The sequence below is a fragment of the Haemaphysalis longicornis genome, unplaced genomic scaffold, assembly GCF_048455015.1.
Source record: "Haemaphysalis longicornis isolate Haplotype H1 unplaced genomic scaffold, Haemaphysalis longicornis Haplotype H1 scaffold_6, whole genome shotgun sequence".
Lineage (NCBI taxonomy): Eukaryota > Metazoa > Arthropoda > Arachnida > Ixodida > Ixodidae > Haemaphysalis > Haemaphysalis longicornis.
Genome location: NW_027526407.1, coordinates 44,881,693 through 44,895,747, shown reverse-complemented (window position 1 = coordinate 44,895,747; position 14,055 = coordinate 44,881,693). Strand labels below are relative to the sequence as shown.

General features: G+C 42.2%; 1 long non-coding RNA gene across 1 annotated transcript; it reads right to left on the bottom strand.

Annotated features, from left to right (window-relative positions):
• Positions 1–4,770: 4,770 nt before the first annotated feature.
• LOC144141523 (uncharacterized) lies at positions 4,771–11,502 on the bottom strand. The gene is made up of 4 exons (XR_013316629.1): positions 11,378–11,502; positions 7,986–8,042; positions 7,032–7,156; positions 4,771–4,842 (listed from the first exon to the last, which is right to left on the bottom strand). It is a non-coding gene; the product is annotated as an uncharacterized LOC144141523 (long non-coding RNA).
• Positions 11,503–14,055: the final 2,553 nt, after the last annotated feature.

Genomic DNA, 14,055 nt, shown 5'->3' with positions numbered 1-14,055 from the left:
CGGCAAGTAAAGGGGCGGGCTGACAACGCCGCTTTGGAAGCCACTCATAAGCAGAGAGCACAGAGAGAGGAGAGGTAGAGCGTCGTGAAAGGAAGAAATGTGGATCGAGCGCGCGAATAAAGCGTGTGTTTTGTCATAGACGTGGGGTAGCGTCGTACGCGTTTTCGCGTTCGTCGGTGGCTCCATGGCTCCATGGGAGCTTCAAATTAACAGTCCGTCTGCCCCCTTAACTTTGACTTCACGCGGTTGGCGTCTTGGCGTGCTGCTGCTGCGTGGGGCTTTCAAAGATTAACTCCCGCTTCCGAGTACCCGCCTGCTTGCTTGCGTCTGCTCATCAAGTCTCCTGGCCCACCTGCCGAACTTTAAACATCAAGCAGCGTCAAACGGGCATTACGAATCAAGAAAGGTCGAGACCAGGCGGCGAAGTGGTGTAAAAGATGAAAAAAAAAAGCCTGTTTAAGCGCCCCACGACTTGTCGTATGTAGCCGGCCGTGGGCACCCGAGCGTCATATCATCGGTGCTTTTAAGCCATTGTTTCTACGGGGAGTTTGCCGGGACTGCGGGGATACGTCGTGAGAAGCGGTTCGTCGTAAGTCCAGGGAACGTATTAGCGGGGTTCCACTCTAGAATAAAGTTTTATAAAGTCATTAATTTTTTGTCTTTATCTATTGCTTCGTGCTGGAGACGGGGTGAACGAATTAAACAGTATCTCAACGAAGTTTCGATCAATTACATTTTCAACCTTTTTTCAAACGATTCCTCTATTGACCTAGTGAGGGATGTCCCGTACTTCACCGAATACTTTTTAATTCTCACTCGTAGCCTGAGATTGACGTACAGCCGGGGTATTTTTTCACTCTGTACCACTTTGTAAAACCAGCATACACCACATAGATTTCTTTCGCATACTTAAGATAACTTGCTTTGCAATAGGCCGTATCAGGTTCTTTTCTGACTTTCTTCTAAAATTATTTACGCGTGACATCTAAAATCCCAGCTGATCGTGATGGTAATTATTGTACGCAAGGTCGATTCCAAGTACCCAAACACCGATAAAGTACGAGGTAAGGATGATGCGGGAAAAAGCAAAAGACATAAGCGGCGGGCGTATATAAATTGCATGAGTCGGGCCGATGTTATGGATGTCAACATGGATGCTTCCAAGTGAACAAGAAAATCTGTTCGAGGAGGATTGTTTTCAGGGCATTTGCTAATTTCATAAGAATGTTTTCTCATCGCAGCCAGTCTTTTTATCTGCAGACTTTTTCGAGCGATGCTCTTCTACGTGGTTATCCCAGCCTAATTGTTTTTGTAAATATAATATTTTGTTGGCCTCAACAAAACATTGTCCTACTGGCTGGCCCTTGAACTTTAAGTTTATTCATTTCAGGTGTGTAATCCGAACTTTATGGGTGCGAGTCAGAGTCGACGCTCAACGAGTAAAACTACGAACCGTATTGGAGTCAAAATACACACTCAGACGACCAACAAGGGATCCCTCACAATAAAGGTTCGCATTCAACCATCACCGTTGTTAGACGCAGGAGTGCATTGTTTTCACTGAACGAGGCTCTGTTTAACTACTCGTTCGATAAATACTGAGTAATTTAAGCGTAACTAAGAAGAGAATCACACACTTTTAATGCTCCTAAAGCCATTTGAGCTAGAATTCGGATGCACAGCTTTAAAGTTAGCACGCTCATCAAATGTTGCGATTCGCATTCAAACATTGATTGACGTTTATTTGCGGGTTTAAGGCGCAAACGCAACGCGGGCGACGAGGCTGCCGGTAGTGGAAGGCTCCGTATTATTATTGACCACCTCCGGATCTTTAACGTGCGCCGAAATCTCGTACAAACTGGCGTTTTTGCTTTTCGCCTCCATCAGAAAAGCCGCCGCCGCCACGGCCGGGAGTCCAAACCGCGTCTTCGTGCTCACCAGCGGAACGCATTAGCCACTGAGCCACCGTGGCGGGTATTCAAACATCCTTTCGTACACAACCAGAGTTCCCAGAGTTAGACGTGAGCTCTAACGATAAGTAAAAAAAAATCAACCTTTCTTTCTACTAACAGAAAAGAGTATTTACGGAAATGATTCACCCAAATTGCGTGTTAATTACATCGAAATCACCCGAAACCTTTTAAGGTGAACAGGCTAGGTTTTTTATGCCGTAATACAACAATTCAACAAAAGGCTCAAATACGCAATGTTGCACATTTTTTTTCTCCAATGCCACAAAATGACACACTAACCTCACTCAGTCCAAACTTTTAGCATAACAGACTCGTGTACTGCGTAAGCCATTGTTTTGAAATTCCACTCACCTTGTTAGGAAGAATACAACGTCGCAAATAGAGAAGTCGTACTGTTTCACATGTTCTTTCACGTTCTTCAATGTCTCACTGACGTCAACACCATAGTGTTGACGCGCCAGCAAATAGCCATTCTTGAAGTGAAATATAGATATTTGTTACATTTGTAAAGTTATTGAAAAACACATGATAGCCTATCCTTGCCAGCTTTACGTTTCCAAACCTGTCCCATCCAATCATTTAAAATAACCCGAAGCCACACACTAGTAGTGTGTACGGGTGTAACTCTAAACAAGTTCTATACGTTTGCAAGAGCCAGAAGCATTTATATAAAACAAAAGTGCGTAGACATGCCGACATCACGTTTAAGGAAGGCTACAGAGCATTCTTACAAGAAGGGTTTAGAAAGGACCTACAGTAACCAGCACAAAGTACTGGAGGTAGCAAAACCACTGAAGCAAATGCGAGTATTGCATGTATTGCCACAGGTAGGAATAAATTGTGAAGGCTTTATTTGAAGAGATTCAATTCTACTTTTATCAATCAGTTTAAAAATGCAGGCACGAGCGAAATACCCAGCAAGAACAAGATAACGCTTCATTGGAGCATGCAAGGTGCCGTTTTTCATCGTTATCCGAAGAACAGATTAAGTTAAAGAGGGAACGCGATCAGCAAGTTGAAAACCTAGTATATGGATAAACCGCGTAAAACGACGAAACACTAGAAGGGTACAAATAGGCGCAGTGCTGGTTCTAGGAATATTATCTCTCAACTTTACCATTCTTCTGTTGTAGGAATCTACATACCTTTGTTGCTAAGCGTTTTAGGTCGTTATATCAGTATGTTTTTGGCACGCTTGCTATTTGATGAAAATGCTCCCTCTGTCAGAAACAGCTAGGGGGCAGGAGCCGTCCGACATCATTCGCCTTTAACCCGTACGTTCACAGCAGGCATTAGGCGCGTTGTGTGGTGAAAACAATCACATGACGATTACTATACTCCGTAATCCGAAATTTGTGTGTAGCGCGAACTGCAGTCTTTTCGGTAGCGCCACATAGCGGTCTCGTCTCAGGAAGTGACTGTGCCATCAGCGAACGCGCGGCAGCGTGCGCTGCCTTGCGCTTCGCCACCACCGAACCTGTTGTTGGAAATTGTGTGTGAATGTTCAGCGCCAATTTCACGCGCTTTGGACTAGCCACAAATGAATGGAAAGCGTCGGGCGAAAGTGTAAGAGTGAGACATATTGAGCCGTGGCGACGCACTGGGAGATGACACCTTAGCAGCGCGTGCAGCACTAGCCTCACTATTTCACCAGATGCCGCTCCTTCGTGTTCTTTCTGCTGGGGTGCCTCATAATCTCGCTTGGTTGCGCGGATTCGTTTGGCGCCGCCGCCACCGCGAAACCCCTACACCGGGCGCCCAAACGCTGCTAGCTAAAATCACCTCCTTTGCGTACTTAAGAGTGAATAGCCTTTTTAAACCGGCAAAAAGAGAATAAACCATCTGTAAGGATTATATAATAGACAGAATAACGTATTCTCCACAAAAATCATTACCCCATATATGCCAAACATTTAGCTTGTAGTGTTGCTCGCTTGAGCAACTAACGTTCCGGGGGCAATACAAGGAAGGAAGGAAGAAGAAAGGCAGAACGGCTGGGAGGTTAACAAGGTGTACAGCCTTGTTTGCAACCCTGCACTGGGGTAGTAGGGTTCAGGGGATAAAATAGATGGTGGAAGAAGAGGTGTAGTGTCATGTCAAATAGTTAATCAAACAAGGTAGTCAGCAAACAAGAGAAGTTTGTTTTGATTATTGTCATTCTGTTAAGTGTTCTGTTAAATATTTTGCTGTTTTATTTGTTTACTTTAAATAGGTTTCCAGAAAGAACATCTAAATAGCTGCTTTAAAAACGTTCCCACAAAATAAATCGAAAGAGAGAGTAGTTTTTATGATAGTTCGTATGAGTGTTGTTTTCTTTGGGGTATGTCTTCCTTCGAGCATATTTTCCTTGGAGTGTTTTTATACCATATTAGAAATGAACAGCACCAATAAGGCCGTTATCATTCTCGGCTTATTGAACACATTTCAATGACTGTTTTTATAATTAGTAACGTTAAATATTTTGCCTTTTGGTTTCTTTAAAATATACGAACTAACTGTTCAATCGTGCTTTCATGGGCCATTTAGCGGTGAGCTAATGTAAAAAAAACTGGGAGGCTCTAAACGCTGTAGAATTACAGTATAAGTATCCTGGCAGCGGTTACAAATCATCTGCTCATTAAACTATTTTTAAACGGTTGGATTCACTAGCATTTGGTGAAAATTCTGATTTAATTTTCATCTGTTATAGAAGTACAAAATATCCTAAAGTAAAAATTGTTCTTCATTCATAGGATAATATATAACAAGTATGTGTTCTTATATGTGAAGTGAGGTCAGAATCAAGGGTGAGCGTTACCTCGTTTTCCGTTACACTGTTGAGCTGGAATCTTATTTGTGGGGCTTGCATATCCACGTACCTTAAGCCAACCTAGAAAGATGAGCAGTATTTAAGATTGATTGATTGATTGATTGATTGATTGATTGATTGATTGATTGATTGATTGATTGATTGATTGATTGATTGATTGATTGATTGATTGATTGATTGATTGTGGGGGTTTAACGCGCCGACGCAACGCAGGCGATGAGGCGCGCCGTAGTGGAGGGCTCTGGATTAATTTTTTATTTTATTTTATTTTAGCAGTATTTAAGAGGGAAATCACAGTGCACAGTGGTTGCCTTAAATATGAGGGTTTAAAGGAGCCATGAAGACAAAATACAAGTTTGGTTCATTAGAAAGGCTGCTTTGTCCTGGTAAGAATGATACCGATTTCATCGCAAAATTCCAAAAAAACAACGGAGATATTAAAGAAAACGTGTGGAGCTGTGGCGACTCGCTAGCCAGATCCTAGCAACTTTTCTATGACGTCACAGAATCTTGTTTGGGCGATTGAAGGCGGCCGAACTAATCAATCGCCAGGACACATGTCTGGACGATTGTAGTGGGGCCGCTAGTTCCGTTTGATCGAATCACTTGAATTTTAACGTGCACCTAACCAACTGAAAATTATGTTTTTAGTGCTGGCCCATATGACGTCACTCGCGCCGATAACCCGTCACTGTGGCGCGAAATTTGAACGTTCTTAAGTATTTCTTGCGTTTTTATCGGTTAAAAAACGTCTGCGGCCGGGATGGAGGTGAGTGAGGTACTGAAGCCTAACTCTTTAAAGTTAAACGAAGTTGTATTTTCTCTTCATGGACCCTTTAAACCCGAACAGCCGTAAACAAAAAGTTCTTAGCACAGATTACACTGGCGCCTAATATAGCAGTTGGGGAGACATTGGTAGCAACAATTGAACAGGGGCAAAGTAAACTATAATGATAGCGAGGACGGACCAAAATTAGGCTTCCCCTCGCGTCTGCATTACTGGTAAAGAAAAGCTGTACAAATTTATTGTTGAGTACACTTCTCAAACAGTCGACTGCTATTAGAGAAGCAAGGCACTACTTTGACGAACAAGTCGCCCTTTCGCGCTATAGACCACGCTTCACATCGACGCGGGCAAATGTCAGCCTTCCGCGAGTGCTGGGGCGCACTTCGAAAGGTAAAATGAGCTGCTGTCTTTCCATTTTATTCTTGCTTATTTGCGGTTTTGTAGCGTTGCGTATACTATGGCTTTAATTTGCCAGGTTGGCATGGATCGCAGGTATTACTAGCCTTACCTGACACAATATAAAAATACAAGGAGCGCCGTCAATGCCCCGCTCAAGGCTTTCTTGCATTCCGTGTGAAAGGTCTTCCCAGGAAAACTATAACTAATAGGAAAACTATAAGTCTAAACTACTTGAACGCCATGCCTGGGACATGAGAAGTTACTTAAAACGTTGATAAATTTGAGATATAGCTTCCCAAATGTGCAAACGTACACATCCTTCATACAGATTACTTGTCTGTACAGATTACTTGCCTCCTTGTCTGCGCAGTGCTTTTACTCCCTGTCGTATCGTTTTTCGGCGCTGTTTTTTCTAAGTGGCATCACGCACCAACTAGCCCGTCCCAGTTCACTTGTACAGATTACTTAGGCTGTTAGAGTATAGTGCCATAAAAATATGGGGAATGAGTGATATTGAAGGGTGAAGAATGCAACACTGCATATAAATAGGGCAGCAGAAAACAGTAGAAACATATATACGAAGAAGAATAGTAGAATATCAAGGAGTGGAATAGTAGAAGGAAAACCTCTTAAACTAAAAGAGAGGCTTGAAGCCTTTGTTCTAGATGACAACGTCATGCTCCGAAGGGGAGGCCGAATGGTACTGCGGAAATTTTTGCACGCACTGAATAAACGGGAATTGGTCATAATGCCTTCGGTAGTCTTCTTTTGGCGAAAGGCGCTAGAGAAATAGAGGTACGTCACTCGGGTTTGCCCGCTTGGTGGCGATGGTAGTACCAAGGACATGTTACAAGCAAGTCTATATAAAGTTTTGGTATGTTGATGAACTGCAACGAGGGGCTCATCAGTTTCATTGTCTTGTTCTTTACTGATAACTAGTACCTTACGACTACTTAAGCACTACAAGCAATTGCCAAAAGCGATGGTTACGAACATAGTTTCAATATAAAATCGGAAGTGATAGTATATAACGCATTTCAAGGTTATTAACAAAAAAGCTTACCGCATTAACCATTATTATGAGGTAAATAATCATCGCTTGTGCCGATTCGAAAGCACTCCGGTATTGCCTGCATGTGATGAGGCAAAGTTCGACCACAAAGGTCTGATCCGCTAGATATGGTGCACCTGAAAAAAAAATGAATAAAATTTCTAGCAATATTATTTCGAACTTTTAAGTAAGCTTTTCTCTTTGCAAAGCATATAATAGTACGTTTGACAAGGATCTGAACTTGTTTAGAAAAAAAAGAGCGAAAAATAAACCTACGACAGACGAAGCATTGACAGGACAGCGCTCTTCCTGTCAATGCTTCGTCTGTAATGCGGCTATTGTTGCAGACTCTTACCAAGTAGCCTCAGCCAACTCGCCCTACATCAAGGTTTTAAGGGTACCATAACATCATATACAAATAATCGATCATAATGTGGTACCAAACTTAAAATAAACAAACTACGACCATGCATCTCTAACCATTTCTAAAAACAATGACTCATCTTAAAACAAACTTCTTGACCGCGTTCAGTGCGTCCTCCTCCCATGAAACACTACTTGATAATTGTAACCATTAGCAAATACAACACACCTGCAGGTAGAGTTTCAAAACATATAACAAAATCCACCCTCACCCAACATTTTGGACTGGCTTACATTGCACTAAATCCATTATTACATGAAGAAACAGTTTACAAATGTGCTCAAAAATATTTTCAATAGATCTTTAAATAAAACAAAAGCAAGGTTGCGGAGTCTTCCGAACGTGTTTAAACAAGTTGGATAATACTTGGGTGGTTAGACGGTTGCGTAGAAGAGAGGAAGTCACTGTTTCCTTGGATCATCCTCCGTTGCCAAAGGGCTCAAAATATTTGGCGAGCTTAAACAATGTCCGACGTTTAGTTTAACGTTCCGCAACTTTATCTCCAATTGTGTTCCCTTCAAATCTTAATAAAATGCACGCACCATAAGAAGGTTGCCGAGGGCGCCAATACTGCCGGACACGTTCTGGCATCCACCGTACTGCAAAAAAAATAATAAAATAAACCGTTACGATGTCTCATGCGGCGGATATGTGAAATATAAAAGACAAGATATGCCTTACGTGAAATGGGCCAGTTATTTATCCAGTATTACGATGTATTATTTATCCAGTATAGAATTTTATCCATTTTTTCGCTACTGCTTACGATTTCTCCATTACGCCTTGCCTCACTACAAGATTGGACAGCTAGAGACGCGGCTCATGTGCGTATTTTATTTCCTATATACTCTTAATTTGTTATGTGCCTTTTAACTTACCAGTTTACAATGATACATCGTTACCACTACTGCTGCCTAGAGAATATTGGTTAATTGGTAGAAATATATAACAATTGCAGTGCGGGTAGGCACCAGTTCAAGCTGATCCCGCGAAGGTTTTCGTTCACGCTACCGACATCCTGGACAGCTATGCAGATTTGAAGTGCGATTTGATGTTTAAAATTGCCGTCATTGACCTAGCCCAAAAATCAAAGGTTTTATTGTATTTTATTTAAACATTTTACTTTGTACTTGGTTAAAGAATACACAACTACATTTACCAATGTTACACCGGAACAGATGAAGTTTCCTGGAACAGTCACAACGCATGATTTATTTTAGTTTATTTTATATCCGGTCCTGCAAGCCTCAGATCGGCTATAGCACAGAACCGAATGCGTGGCTGTAAGCGATAGGATTTGGTGCAGTGGGAGGGAGCCGCGAAGCTGGTCTTTATAAACCTTTACAGCGTTTAGTTGTTTCTTGCATTATAAGGCTCTCACATTTCTTGCGAAAATTATCCGTACTGATATAAACAATGCCAGGAAAAGTAAACTCAGAATTTGTATTGGTTAAACAGGGTTAGGAAATCGGCCAGCACGCTACCTGTGTCACTACAACGATTCCTGTATAACCGGTGTTTGGCACCAGTAATGGCATGTGCCGCAGAAAGTTCAGATCTAACTAGGTGCCTTTATTTATTTATACTGTCAACACTCGCTTGACGGCCAAGTAAGTACAGACAGAAAACAATGAAAAAGGGTATCACAAAGAAATACACAAAGAGAAAGAGAATTGGCCTAAGTTTCATCGTGACTAAAATAAACATCAAGTTCACTATAGAAAGTTTTCACATATGCTCTATTGACAACGTGCCCGGTACACAATTTCACTGTCCTATAGCGTCCGGAAGAAATGACCACCTGAAAATTTCAGTGCGAGCCTTGAAAGTTTTAATTGGAGCATCATGCGTCAATCTCACGCAACGCTTAGCTAGAATGCGCATTTACTCATATTGAGATTTCTTTATTTGCTTTCAGATTAGCAACATATTGAGAGGTGTTTGTTTTGTTCTGTCTTCCAATTTCCAGGAATTCTGAAGTGCACGAACTCATCATATCAGTTACTGAATCAAGCCTTCTATTTCTAGAACATAGAACCCGTGCTGCTAGCCTCCGAATTTTTTCGGACTTGGTGATCAAGTGTTTCTGGCGAGGGTTCCAAACCACAGAGGTGTACTTCAGTCTAGGTCGAATATTGTTTCTATGCCAGTATTTTAACGTCTTTTGTTGTTTTTTACAGCTTTAGTTGCACAAAACAGGTCTTTATATGACTTGGAACGAACAGATTCAACATGACGCTGTCAAGTGGTTCGCAATTGACATTATTGAGTATTTAAAATGAGAATTTTTACAGATATTGCTGCTCCCGTGGCTGTAAAAAAAATTGGCTCCAATCCATGCTGTGAATGTGGTTAGAAAGCACAGCTTTAAGCGACACCCACAACAATTGCCCATGCGACGTCACTTAAATTCACACAATAGTGTCTACAAAGAGTGAAACCACAGATTCTGCCAGTCGTTACCTGCAACTCGTGCAGGCGGTGTCCCGAACGCAGCAACATCAGCCACGGCGGGGCTAGAGCTGCGGAGGCCGCCACTGTAGCCCGGCCGTGCGCCGGTAGTAAGAAAACGAAGAGGAGCGTATTTCGAAGGGTGAGACAGCGGAACCTAGCATTCCAGATTGGCTATTGGGCTGCACCACCGCGCGACTTAAGCACACACACCGAAAAAATTCGGCGTGTGAGCTTAGTGCTTTCCATTAATACCGCTTTAAACTATAACCAGTTGCTACTTTCGCCTTTCGTAATACCTCTTAAAACACAACCGAACTGGTATTCACCAATTTAGAAAACGAAGTCCCATTCGTGGCAAGCAGTGCGCAAAAGGTAGCGTTTCTCCAGCGGCCGGATGTCTGTATGTGGTCTCCATATTTTGTCTACCCGCACTGCAAACCATTCAATAATGTATCCTTGCCGTACAACCAGTTCATTCCGTCGTGTCCGGGGTACACAGGACGTGCTGTCCAAAAGTTAATCAAGCCGTGCGAATTTTTTTGTTGAATAACTTGTTCGGACGCGGTGTCGAACATGTTAATCAAACCGTGCGAAGTAAGCGCGTCATGAATGCGAAGCTGCACCAAAACAGTCCCAACACCGTCTCTAAAGCAGACGACAAAGCCGACAGAAGTATCCCACCGACGCGCCCGACGTGGTAAGCCCAGGGAACGCTGGGTAATAGCACCCCATCGCCGCGCCATCTACACTGTGCTCCGTGAGTGAAAAGTGCCTCCGCCTCCCGAGCAATGTTGGGAATTTCTTCTCCGCACGCCACGAAAGGACTGTTGCATGGTTGAAGTAGAAAGATTTGCTTTAGAAAAAAACAAAGAAAATGGTTCACGTGCGTCCGCGCCTCATATGGGGAGCACGGGACAGTTCGCGCTACTAACGCCAAGTTCACGAAACCGTTTGCCTAAGGTTCTAGCGCGGGCTAATGCGGTCCACTTTGGGATAGATGTGAAACGCTGCGGACAAAACGATCCAAGCCTGCAGTCATGGAGTACTTTCAGCGGCAAATCTACAAATCCACGTGAGGTGTAACAGCCGGGTGTCTGACGATGAGAAAGGGGCCGCCAGTTCTGCTGTTTCTCCCGTTTTGCACCACTAGGGCAAGCTGCGCCATTTTTTAGTATGCACTGGTGGCCTTCCTGTATTAAACTATAACAAAAATATGTTGCAAGGAATAATAAACGTATTTGCTTTTGGCCTTTTCTGGTTCCTTTATCTTTCTTTACACGGTTGGCAGAGTGATACTAAAGGGCGTTTATTAGGAATTATCTCATTGCAGCAATAGTAGAGCACACGTTTTGCTTGTGCGACAACGTAGTAGGAGACAACTGTTTTATACGACACATTGTTATTCACTTCCATGAAGCTAATACGCCGCGCACACTTGCCAGTCAAAGTTAACTGTCGGTAGAATCCACAAAACACTTACGAGCTTGCACCGGGTCATTCATTCTTTCTTTGACTTTGAAGACTTTGTGCAAAGTAGTTCCATCCTCCGACCGTTTCACAGCTGCGACTGGTTCAATTCTCAGTTCGTGGTTCAAAATTCCTCTCTGAAAAAAAGGAACGTGAAAAGATGGGCAGGCTTAAACCCGTATCTTTGATGGAAGCCTCTTTATGCTACCTATAGGCCAACTACGTGGTCGCGGATGCGCGTGGTACTGCCTCAATTGGTGTCTCGAAAACATACGAGCAGACATATCACTATATGGCTTGAAAACATTATTTGACAAAACATAACTACAGAGTACAACTTGGCTTGGGTCAAAAGACATCATCTGTGGAATAACCAATACCTAAGTTTATTCCAACCAACGCGCCATAAACACGAACCACCGAATTAAGCAATAGGCACTGGGTAGTGTGGATCGTTTTACCTTTGAAATTGGAAAGCAGCACAACCAGCAAAACTGTCCCACTTCTGCATGAAACGACTAATGGAAATTTAAAATAAATAAAGTAGACAATAACTTGTTGATTGCATCAAGACTGCAGCACGCATTTTTGTAACTTGGTGAGTGATGTCACTAGTCCACGTCACCGACAGGCTTGTACACATCCGGGATTTACAGGCTGGTATCGTGACATTGGTGCGGCTCTTCTTACTTAGCGCCAGGAAAGCTCAGATTATACAGTTGATCAGTACGTTATTTAATGTGGAAGAAATGTCACATGCTCGGAGTGCACAATTTTTTGTGGGCTCAAGCTAAGCCATTGAAGCAAAATCAAAGCGATGCTTCAAGTGTTTGTTATAAAGCGTTCCAAGAACCTAAGCGGTTTTACTGAACGGGGTTAATAATTGATTAGGTTAAGACGTTTGAACAATAACAGCAAAATTAACGTTTCCTGCATTACGGAATCTCTTCCGGTCCAGTAAGAGCACAGACACCCCGTTCTTTATGTTCTCTGCTTAGAGTGAGTGAGCTGTTTTCTACTGTCGAAAGCCTACTTAGGAAGTGGACTGATTGAACTATGTGATGTGAATGCAAACCTTTCTTCACAAAAATTATATTTTGGTCAAAAACTGTTTGAGTTGCTTGTGTAGTAGCGTATTTTTTGAACATTTGAAGTTGTGTGATGCCTTCAAGGTCGCTTTGACCTAAATTACCAGCGGGATCAACAACTTTGTCTTTACTACGCTCTTCGCAGTAAGAAATGTCAGATTTTGTTTGCCGCTTTTCTATAAAAAAGGAGATTGCGGTTCGCCTTCATATGCTACTGTTCCCTTTATAAAGGTGGTATTAAAAAACCCCTATTATAATATAGACCATAACAAGGCAGCATATATTGAATGCTTGACTGTATCATTCTGTATATCATGACTGTATCATGACTATATCATGACTGTATCACAAGTCATATTGCACTTAAAATTCCGATGAAATCACGCAAGGCAAACCGCCTGAGAAATATTGGCGGTGTAACAACGCAGCCATTATTAGGGACAAACCGCTTACTGTCCTTTTCATGTTTCCAATCTAGCTGTATCAATGCTGTAAGGAATCACTGAAGTCACTTTTTGAGAATTAGAGTTATGTGGGGATTTTTTTATCTGTGAAGAGCAGGTGAAGTGTGTGCTTCCTATATGAGTTTTACTCTTCGCAGTATTTAAGGAACGCGATTTAATATAGGAAATTTGGGAGCACTGAGCCAGCAACAAATCTTTCGCATCCATTTTTTCAAACTATCTTGCTAGCGTCTCCTATGTTTCATAACAAGCTGTTTCTCTCCTGAATATATTTTTAACCTTCTGTTAATTTTCAAATTGCTGTCCACGAAGCGGCTTTAAAAACATCCGTATTTACTTTCTACTGGGGAATTACCTTTGTAATCATAGTTCTCGTTCTGTACGAAGCTTATCCTCTTTCTTTTGTGATAATACAATACCTACGTAAGAATACAAAAATATACAAGACTCGTATGTTCCGCTGTCACAGATTGCGCAGAATACGTGTCGCATCTTTAAAATCTTGGTATTTTAAAGACACCTCCTAGTAACAACCCACGTGAGGGATGCTTTGCCATTGCGGTTCTTACTCTACCAAATTCACACCCGATGTATCGCTTGCATAGTATAACTTCATTTCATATAGCATACTTTAATTCGTACAGTAAAATGACAGGCCCTTCAAAGTAATGCTAGCAATGCCAGAAAACTATAAGCAATAGTTGGACATACACAAGCATCAATTCGCTGCGTAACTGCAATTCCTAAAAAAGAAGTGACTGTGCTCCCTGTCAAATTATTGTTATTGGTAAGATGGACGCGGCAATTTAAGCAACATCACTGCTTCGTTGAGCTGTTTGCACCGTGCAACCAGGTCCCCACACTCTACGAGGTCACAAAAACGTAGAAGACCATAAAATATTTAAAAAGTACAAGCCTACTCTACAGCTTGTTTCTAGTTGAAGCTTAGCACTCTAATATAATTATTCTGACCATCTAACCCAAAACCTGTACCGTTTCCGTGCGGCTTAGAGAAAAGACGCTATACAAAAAAGCAGTGCTTTCAGCTCTTCATAGCGCCTGTGCCGTTCATACGGGCCGTTCTTGTGACCTGAAAATATTTGTTGCTGGCAGGGAGAGTTAAGCTTTATCGTATTTAT